Source organism: Python bivittatus, unplaced genomic scaffold (assembly GCF_059951505.1).
Source record: "Python bivittatus isolate LINGU-HERP-01145 unplaced genomic scaffold, Pbiv_v1 ctg000270_np1212, whole genome shotgun sequence".
Taxonomy (NCBI): domain Eukaryota; kingdom Metazoa; phylum Chordata; class Lepidosauria; order Squamata; family Pythonidae; genus Python; species Python bivittatus.
The window spans coordinates 4,371,325-4,382,272 of record NW_028277050.1 but is presented as its reverse complement, the minus strand read 5'-3'; the positions used below and the strand labels follow the sequence as shown (position 1 = coordinate 4,382,272).

The following is a 10,948-nucleotide window of genomic DNA, read 5'->3' as shown; positions in this document are numbered from 1 at the left end:
GCTCTCCTTCTGGGCCATAGTATTTCTTCAAGCCAAGAGCCGCACTGAACTTTAGCATTCAAGGGATCCCATTCCAGAAAGTAGATCAGGCCGTAGTCTCCCCTTTGTCACGATTCTGTCTCAACTGTTGGAGGGCACATAATGGATCTCCCTCATGTTTTGGGGGCTTCTGTGCCTTGAAATCATGAATTATATGCAGCTTGTTGAAGTAAAAAACCCTCCAATCCGAAGTCATGATGTAGTCTCAGATATTCTGCCAGATTTCTCCATGCAGAAAAGTTTTCCTGAGCGGCAGGAAAGTATGTAATTCCACTGATGATGCTGGCCAGGAACAACTTCAAATACTTACGCATTTGTTACTTAAGCTGGGTTTCAGTGACCTGGTTTCACTCATTTGCATTTAGGGTCATGCAGACAAAGCACACTTTCTCATACAAACACGCATCCTCTGCTACTCGTGTAGATAAAACCCTGCCCTCTGATATCACAGTAAGCCAATGTCAGGATTTGCTCAGTGGCATCGGCGCCAAGCGACAATAATGAACAATGAGGGCCAGTGAACAGTGACATCACGAAGTCCATCCTGCTGTTAGGTACTGGCATCTCAACGACTGACACGTCCAGGAGAAGGGGAATTTCCATTGTGACATTGTGACGTGGGCTTGACCCCTTCCCCAGATGCCCATGGATCTGTGGTTACTAGAGCTCGGGACTGACATCCACGATTGAATTTGTGCAGTTCAACAGTCCAATAGGCTGTCATGCCTGGGTTGCAAAGTCCATGCAACTAGGGGATGGCGCTCTTTCTAATCTTCTGTGGTCAGCCGGATTTCTGCTGCTGGGATTCAGCATTTACACAAGGAGATAGAGTTTGCATAGTCAGTCGCTCCTATCTTGGCGAAAAATCCTTGCCCCCTTTGTAGCACATGGAAGTTTGGGTTACAATGAGTCTTTGCAAATTGGCAGTAATATTAATTAACTCCCTCCTCTTCATTGCTTATTAGCTACTCAGTGAAAATTTTGAATATGCCCTCTGACAAGAGACCTGCCACTTTACCTACGAAGAAAGAGAGAGACTTTGTTGTTTTTAGTTACTCCTGGTGGCATTTACTCATAAGACATTTAAGCACCTATAGTGATTTGAGAATACTGTAGTTCCTAAATATACCAAAACTAAAAATTAGAGATGGTCCATGAACTTTCTTGTTGCCGTCTGGTTATGATACTAGACGTGAGGAGGGAGGGCAGGACCAGAATGTCACCTGGCAGCAACCATCCATGAGCTGATGGCGCTGAGGTGGAACAGCCATCCCTCTCCAGTCTCTGAATGCCACCCTCTGAATCCTCACCTCTAAACCGGACTGGAGACGCTACCAGAGCCTGCTCTGGCTCCAATGGTTGAGAGGAGGATTCAGCATCCATCAGAGGGAACAAAAGCTCTATCCTGTCTATTCCCAGGCATACCTCACTGATCAAAGCAATCTGGGCAGTCAGCATCCCAAAACCCTGACCAGAAGGCAGACTGAAATGGATCAAAACGATCATTGCCATCTGAGATGCTCTGAAATTGCCAGGACACAATGCAACTGAAAGCATACAATTAGAAGCTGACACCTTTCAGAAGTGATTTTCATTCACTTTTCCAGAAAAGCTTCAGCTCCAGATGTACTTGATTACATGATTGATCCAACATGATTGGATGATTGAGTGATTGAGTGATTGACAAAAATTGCATACTGCCTAGTAACCAGAGTCTAGGGTTCACCCAAGCAAAATATTCATATTTTTGGACTATGATGGCACCATAAGAATTTCTGATTTTGATGCTTTCATTTATGATAATGGAGGTACACGTTCAGACGGATTCTTCAGGAAAATTGCATCTCTAGCTAATAAGGGTTCACTTTTGCAGAAAAAAGGAGTACGTCCAGCCTTGTGTGCTGGGTGGGCACCACCATTCCAGAGGGCGAGGGATTCCCTGATCTTTGCCGCTACTCACTCTCCTGCAGTGTTGCCAGCGGAGGCAGCCGCAGGGTCCCAAAGGCAGGAGGAATGACCGGGGCCAGAACGCCCACCATTAGCAAAGCTTCCCTGATTAATGCTGCACCCCCTTCGGAGAGATGCCGCCCCCATCAACTCTGACAGGCGTGAACGAGGGGAGAGGGAAGCCACGACAAGCCCCTCCAGCGGCCGCTTGTGGCAGGCAGGATTAGGGCCTGCGGTTCCCTGCCCGCATCTGGCTCCAGAAAAGCAAAATCGGGATAAGAAGTCAAGCAGCACCTTCGTCGTTTGCATATCCGCAAGGAACAGCGGCAGAGTTTCTGTGAAAAGCGTAGGATAATGCAGTCCAAAGACTCACAGCTCCTGTATTCGGAGACGGACACATGGAAGGAGGCGGAGACTCTGTGAGGTCACTTCCGTTTCCGTTTCCTCCCTCATTCTGCTCTCAAGGGGGAAGCACATGTCTGAGTTCTTCAGCTCAGAGGCTAATCATGGCCTAATTTTCTAATTTGCTTAATACATTAAATATCCCGCTTAATTGTAGGTACTGTAACTGCTGTTCCTGAAGAAAAACTACTTCATGTGAGTAAATGTTAATTTTGTCTTGTTAATTTTGTTAATTTTAATTTGTTAATGTTAAAAATTAACAAGACAATGTTAATTTTGTCTTGTTTCACAAGAAAACTGTGATCGTTGTTTTTCGAGGGGATCAAAGGGGTCGCTCCAGGCGTAATCCCATGCCCACAAAGAGTTCTGGGCCGGGACACGACGAAATTTGAAATATTTTAGTGGACGTCGCTGGATTTTCTCAAGAGACAAGCAAGATTCAAAGCAGACATTTCTTTTTCCTGCTGAGCACGTGGTGACTCCCATTGTCTCCATTGTGAAAGAAATTCACACACACACCCCATTTTTCTTTTGCAGAACAGTAGCTGGGCAGAAAAGGGTTTTTGATTTTTGATTGGAGATTTAAACTTAGTTTTAAAGTTTTGCACAATTTTGATTCCTGAGATGGCCAATCAGAATCACACTGATGAGGGAAGCCTCAAGCTACCCAAACTCACAGAGAAACATTTTATCCAATGGAAAAAGCGCCTAGAGGTCTTATTTGATCTTAAAGAAATTCTGGAGTGTATCGAAAATGAAAGGCCTACTGGCACTACTGAAGATGCTAAAGATTCAATCAAGGCATGGGAAAAGGAGAATAAGTTAGCAGTGGCTATAATTCTGGACAGTATTTCATTTGTGCAGATGATCCACGTTAAGAAGGGGAATATTGCAGCTCAAATCCTTAAGAATTTGGAATTGTCATATGGATTTGCAAGGAAACGCTCTCACCGTGCCTGGATAAGAGACTTACTTAACTTGAAACTCATATCCAAAGCAGATTGTAACAGTCACTGAGTGACTCAATTGGTGACAATTCTTGAAAAACTAGAACTCACAGAATACCCCATCCAGGACGAACAGAAAGTTTGTTATTTCCTGGGATCACTAGGATCTAAGTTTGAGACTGTTGCAACTCTTGTGGATGGGAAGACAGAATTAACTCGAAGAACAGCAATTGCCCATCTGAGAGAAGAGTGTGTGGAAAGGAGACAAGAATCAGCCACTAGAAATGAAAAGGCCAATGATTGAAACTATATGTTCAAATTCCAAGTGAAGGCCAAAGTGACCCAAAAGAAAATTGTGTGCTTTAATTGTAATAAGGAGGGACATTGGACTAAAGATTGCAAAGCTCCAAAATCACAAAGACTCCCTGCATTTAAGCGACCAAATGAAAGGAAAGGGAAAAGTGAGGGAAGTTTTCTTTTACAAGAAAAGAGTTTAACTGTCAACAATTGTGACACCAAGTCAAAGAAATGGATGATAGATTCTGGAGCCTCTAGTCATTTCAGTCATGACAAGGACTTCTTTGAGGACGTTAAAAGTATTGGCCCATCACAAGGTAGCAGTATTCAAATTGCAGGTGGAAAAATCATGAATGAACGTGCAGAAGGGTCAGGAGTCCTGAAATGCAAAATAGGTTGTGAGATAAAAGGGAATCCCATACTGAGGGTTTTGTATGCTCCAGAACTGAACTGCAATATGCTTCGTGTCTCCACTCTAGCCAGAAAAGGTTTCCATATATTATTCGAAAATGATGTGTGCCAGATGTCTAAAGGTGGGAGACTGGATGCTGAAGCAAGCCGAATAGGTGAGGTATATGAGATGAATCTTTGGGAACCCCAATCAGCTAAGGTGGCGCGCTCAAGCCAGAAGGATGAGACAGATCCACGACTTTGGCACAGGAGACTTGGACGCAGAGACGTCACTGCTGTAATGGATTTGCAGCACAAGGAGCTTGCAAGAGGAATAAAGGTAGCACTAAGCGCTTTAGCAACAACAAAACGTGTAAGTTGCATGACAGAGAAAAGTGTTAAACCTTCTTTTCCATCATGCATGCGACAGAGAAGGACCAGAGTGCTTGATATAGTTTATAGTGATGCGTGTGGTCCACTGAATGTTCGCTCAGTGTGAGGAAATAAGTACATTCTAATATTTCTGGATGACTTTTCAAGATATTATGTTGTGTATTTTCTCAAGGAAAAGAATCCAACACAAGAGATGTTCAGAAAGTACCTTGCCATGGTAAAGAACAAATTCCAGAGAAAACCCTTGGTTCTCATAACAGACAACGGGGGTAAGTACTGTTCAGGTGAGATGGAAACCTCCTTGAAGAGGAAGGAATTAAACATGTGAAAAGTGTTCCATACACACCACAGCAAAACTCAGTTGCAGAAAGAAAGTTCAGATCCATAATAGAGATGACAGGATGCATGTTAAAAGATGCATCTCTACCCCAGCCCGTGCGGGGAGATTCAGCCGCAACTGCGGTGTGTCTCCAGAACAGATTGCCAACCAAAGGAGCTACACGCACACCTTTTGAGCTTTGGCATGGGAGGATTCCCACTCTGTTGCACGTTCGTGTGTTTGGGAGCCTTGCCTGTGGCTATATTCCCAAAGAAAAGAGGCACAAGTTGGACTCCATAGCACAAAAAGGCATTCTCGTGGGCTCTGCCGCTGGAGGGAAAGGCTACAGAGTTATGGATCTTGAAAGAGGATAGGTCAGCTCAAGACACGTAGGTTATTTGATAAGATGAACAAAGCCAAGTTGACAAAAGAGGAAGTGTCATCGATTTTTCTGAGGACCCCGAAAAGGAAACACCAGATCTCATGTACTTTCCACCAGAAATGTGTGATTGTCTGGATCTGCCTTCTATTGCCATAACACCATCTACAGAGCCTGAAGAGGAAGAAGACGCAGAGGACCAGACTCCCAGCAGCAGCACCAGAAATGAAGAGGAACTGCCTGATGTGGAGATCCCTGGATTGGAAGCTGATGGACCACAGGTCAGACGCTCATGGGGATCCAACAAAGGTGTCCCACCACCACGACTGTCCTACCTTGCAGGGTTGGTGCAACCCCTAGAGCCTCCCAACTGGGAAGTGGTGGAAAAGATGCCAGCCACCGAAGCATGTGTCTGGAAGGATGCTGCGAAGGGGGAAATCAGTGCACTGCACCAGAACAAGACGTGGACTCTTACCCAGCTACCTCCCGGCAAACAGGCTATTGGAAGTAAGCGGGTCTTTCAAGTTAAACGAGGTGCAGAAGGGAAAGTACAGTGCTACAAATCGAGGCTTGTAGCACAGGGGTTCAGTCCACAGTATGGAGAAGACTGTGATGCCACTTTTGCCCCAGTGGTCAGATATACCTCTATCGGAACGCTTTTAAGCAGAGCAGCTTCAAAGCAACTGCAAGTGGGACACATAGACATCAAAACTGCATTCTTACGTGGCGAGATCTCAGAGGAGATTTATATGAAACAACCCAAAGGGGTTTTCATCAAACCAAATGAATCTCATTTAGTATGCAGACTTCAGAAGGGGCTTTATGGACTGAAACAATCCGCTAGGGCATGGAATGAAAAACTACACACCACACTAACACAGTTAGGATACAAAGAAGGCCACGCAGACAACTGTTTATCCACCAAATGCAATCATGGACAATTTTCTTACATTCTGGGATTTGCTGATGACCTCATAATTGAGACTGGAAATGACAGAAACTACTCCCAAATCCAAGCAAAGATGTGGAAGTCAAAGAACTAGGAAAAGGGCATTATTATCTAGGAATTCAGATAGAAAGAGAAGAAGATGGTAAGCCAAAAACAAAAGGTCCCTGAATTAATTGAGAGTCTGCAGATGCAAGAAGCGCACCTGGTTGCCACACCTATGGCTACTGATTTTCTGAAGAGTCGAGGAATCAGAACTTTTACCTGACAACAACAAATACAGGTCAATAATAGGGAATGTTTTGTAACTAGCCACAACCTGTAGGCCAGACATAGCGGATGCAGTGGGCATTCTGAGCAGAAAAGTAAATGCTCCCACTCAACGTGACCGGACAGCTGTTCAGAGAGTTGTCAGATATCTAAGAGGTACTGCAAACTGTAGATTAAAATTGCCAGCTACAGCGATCCAGAACTAATCGGTTACACGGACGCTGACCGGGCAGGGGATGCAGAAGACTATAAATCCGCAGGTGGTTATGTCTTTATGTTTACAAATGGTCCCATTTCTTGGGGCAGATAGAAACAAAATTGTGTAGCCCCGTCTTCCACAGGGTCAGAAGACATTGCAGCTGCAGAAGCTTGCTGAGAAACGGCCTGGCCCGACCAACTGACAAAAGACTTTGGTTTAGTGCGCAAGAAACCCGTTTGCCTCATGGAAGACAACCAGAGTTGCTTCAAGTTGTCACAGAGTGAGAAATTCTATGCAAGAACGAAGCACATTGGAGTGAAATGTCACTTCGTGCGTGAGGCCACCCAGGATGGACTTGTGGACTTGACTTATTGCCATACGAAAGAGATGACTGCAGACATTCTCGCCAAGCCTCTACCGAGAGATGGCTTCGAGAACCTCCGAGTCAAGATGGGACTCTGGCTGGTTTAGTTTAATTGAAATTTTACAGGAACTGTTTTTGACTGAGAAGGGGTTTGTAGGATAATGCAGTCCAAAGACTCACAACTCCTGTATTCGTAGATGGACACATGGAAGGAGGCGGAGACTCTGTGAGGTCACTTCCGTCTCCTCCCTCACGTGCTCTCAAGGCGGAAGCACGTGTCTGAGCTGTTCAGCTCAGAGGCTAATCATGGCCTAATTTTCTAATTTGCTTAATACATTAAATATGCCGCTTAATTGTAGCTAATGTAACTGCTGTTCCTGAAGAAAAACCACTTCATGTGAGGAAATGTTAATTTTGTCTCATTTCACAAGAAAACTAATCATTGTTTTTCGAGGGGATAAAAGGGGTAGCACCAGGTATAATCCCACGCCCACATAAAGAAGGAGTAATTACATTCTTCAGATAACAGGCCAGAAAGTTGCTATAGTTTTTCGGTTAGAGCAGAAAGATTGTCGTGGTTTGGATTGCCCAGTGTTAAAGAGACTATGTGCAGTCCCAGAAAGGAAAACCAGGAAGATGTTAGCTGCACCGGGCGAGAATTCGTGTGCTGGTCAGATATGCGGCTCATTGCTAGGCCACGCAACCGTGAATTGGGGTCATGGGGGCACCATTCATCACAGTTTCAGGGGCCTTTCTAGTGCAGACTATGAAACATTACATAGCAAAATGAGACCCTGTAAAGAAATGGGACATTTTGAAGATAGATGTGTTTATCCTTTAGTTGGAGTCAACAAGATCTTCTTGATACCTCTTTAATCTGCTATTGAGGACTGACTGCCTAACTGTTGTTTGCCTCGGCATCTCTGGGGGAGAGGGGCAAGGGAAGAAAGTGACGTCATGATGTCACACTGTCAATCCGATGGCTTCCATACTTGTGTCAGACCTTGGGAATCCAAGAACAAAAGGACAAGCTTTGTGTGGTGACATCACAGCATTTGTGTCATCTTTTTTCTATCCTCCGGACCACAGGCAGCCACGGAGAGTTGAGGGGCCGAGGGCTTCCTGAGCGGCGCTCCAGCCAGTAGGAAATCATCAGGGAATGGTAAAGTCCCCTGCAGTATGTGAGTAAAGTATGTAAATAAAGTTTAAGGCCGAGTAAGTAAGCTACTACGGTAGATAGAGATGATAGAGAGATGAGAGAGAGATAGATGAGAGATAGAGACAGAGACAGAGACGTAGATTTTGCTGATTTCGTTGCTAACGTGACTCGGATTTCTGTATGGCTGCGCAGGTCTGTGATGTGGGATAGAACTGGCCCCGTCCATTACATTAGGGAAGCTTTCCTGAAGACAGAAGGTAACCTTGTTGCTGTCAGATGCCAGGACTGAGCCATTTTTAACAATTTTTTTTTTTAATTCTCAAAATTGTCACCTCTCAAAAGGCGTCGTCTTCAAGGGCTGTTTCTTCCAGAGCGGATAATCTGGAAACCAGTTGCCCCTTATCTACTTCCCATGCCAATTTTACCTCTTTAGATTAGTGTTCTGTAAGTCAGCCAAAACTGAATAGCTGTTCGATAGGATGGTACAACTTCTTAGATGAAACTGAAATATTTAGCCAGTTTCCCAAAGCACCTTTTTTTGTCCTGTCTCTGCAGGTAAAGGAGCCTTCCGGGTCATCTCATATTGAACATCTGTTGGTGTGTTTCGTGCAGTGGAAAGGAGGAGGAATAGCCAAAGAAGCAGCAATTGTTGCAAGGTTACAGCAGAGGGGGAAAATAGCTGGAAATACTGGGCTGGAGGCATGTGCTGGCACTGGATGTGAAGTCCGGTGAAGGGAAGTGATAATCTGAGTCAAAGTGAGAAGCTCAATCAGACAGGGATAACAGCAATCTGACCGGACAAAAGGAGAGCCGCGCGTCTTTGATCGCTGAACCGCTGAGACATGACTGGGAGCAGAGGGGAGAGGGGGCTGCTGCTAATGATCCTGGGGGCTCTTTGCAGGTTTCTTTATTCTTATAGCCTGCAGACCGTCTCTCAGATTTGGGACCGAAGACCATGTTATCAATCAATCTGTCCTATCTCGGCAGGAAGATTCAGAAGTAGTGAAGGGATCTCTCTCTTTACGGTCCCTGGCCTTTGGGGGCCTCCAGGCTCTCTCTCACTTCACACCCCTGCTTTTTCATTGCCAAGACCTGCATTTCTCAGCTTGCTACTGCCCTTTTCCAAGCAGTGGAGCAAGGTAGGGAGGCAGACCAGAATAGGAGTTGGTAAAAAAAGAGACCCAGGAAAATGTGATCCAAGGACAGTCCAATACTTTGGTCAGGTGTAGCAATTCAAGAGTGAAGGGAGGTGCAAAACAAGGCTCAGGACAGGACTTCACTCTGCTGCTCAGAGGTTTTGCTCGAACCCAGTGTCCTTAAAGGCTCTGCTCCATTGCATGGTCTCTCCTTCTCCAGAGAGGCCCCTCTGGCCCAGACTCGGTGCCAGGCAACCGGTCTGCCCTGTAGCCCCATCTCTGCTCCCTCGGAGATGCCCCAGTTTGCCACAGTCCTCACATGGAGGCCAGAGGGGAGGTGGCTTTGAAAGACACTGGAAAGGCTGCCCCACCCCTCTTGTGCGTCCCCCCCAACTCTGATGCCACTTTTGGACCCATGGGCCCCAGGCTGGCAGAAAGAAGGGAAATTCTCCTCTGAGGGGACAGGACTTGGGCCTGCTAATTGGTGGGCAGGAGATACAAGCTTGAGGTGGCCCGAAGGGGAAAGGAGGGTCAAAGTGCCCAAGAGGCCCAGGAGAGAAGCAAGTCGGCCCCTCTGGCCCCTCTCTGTGCTTTGTGCCGCCTGAGTGTGCTTTTGTGTTGCTCAAAATCAGACACTTTCCCACATGAAAGGCAGAGGCTAAAGGCTACCAAGGGTTGCCACTGCTGGCCCTGGGAGAGCCACCATCCTTGTTTAGGTTCCGAAGGAGGTCGTTTGGGACCTTTGCCCGGTTGATGAGGGAACCAGGTCTCAAGACTGCCTACGAAGCACCTGCCTTTGTCAGCACCAAGCTGGGAGACCTTCCTGTTCCGCCTGCCAGGCACAAAGGCCTCTCCCAAACCCTGGGCCTTTGACATGCTGCAAGGGCCTGCAGGAGCCCCTGCCCCCCAGACTGCTTCCTGTCCATAAGGGGCTTGCAGGGGAAAAAAGGCGCCAGGCGGACTGGCTGGTGTTGGAAAGGGGAGGCTGAACTAGCTGGATGTTCTTCCACATCTCACCTTCTTCCCCCTGTCAGGACCCAGGAGGCACAGAGAGACCTTGAGGAGCAGGAGAGCTCTCATGATGGGGATGCCTCTTGTACCTCAGGGGTAAGAAAGGTTTGGCAACGTGGCGGCTGGGACTTCATGCCTCAAGTCCAGGGGGGTGGTTCCTGGGTCCTTTAGACATCCGATCCCCCTGGCCGGCCATCTGGAAGGGCATCTGAGCTGCCAGAAGTCAGGTCACAGCTGGTGGAGGGACATCCAGTGATGAAAGGGTGATCGAGGAAGGGGCTGAGTGCCTAAGCGTCCCTCTTTTCCTGACCCCGTCGGAGGCAAAAGGAGAGAGGGATGCGTCTTCCAAATGCCTGAAGAGTCTTTGGGAAAAGGTTGCCAAACGCCTGACCTTGGGCATAGCCTGTTTTGAGAACAGCTGCTCCTTATTCTGGAAGCAATGTCCCCTTAATGTTAAGGCTTCCGAAGGCGCTCTTGCTAGGGCGCTGAACCTTGTGCCCTAGGCCTTAGCAATCCTACTGGGATGCAGAGAGCTTTGGATTTATGTCTTAATAGATGTCATTTGTAGGATTCAATGGAAGGCCAGGGAACCTCCAGGACCCACAGCCTGGAAGATGTGGAGATCGTTCCCGATTGGACAAGGTATCTGCTCTCATCTAAGGGATTCTGCAGCCCCCAGGAAGATGGCTGTGGTAGCGTCTCGACTTAAAAAGGGCATGGGAAACGTCCACACAGAGGAGGGATAGATTT

General features: G+C 46.8%; 1 long non-coding RNA gene across 1 annotated transcript; it reads left to right on the top strand.

Moving 5' to 3' along the window:
* Positions 1–6,411: 6,411 nt before the first annotated feature.
* On the top strand, positions 6,412–10,293 carry LOC112543336 (uncharacterized). Its single transcript, XR_015795795.1, has 3 exons — positions 6,412–7,289; positions 7,982–8,082; positions 10,222–10,293. It is a non-coding gene; the product is annotated as an uncharacterized LOC112543336 (long non-coding RNA).
* Positions 10,294–10,948: the final 655 nt, after the last annotated feature.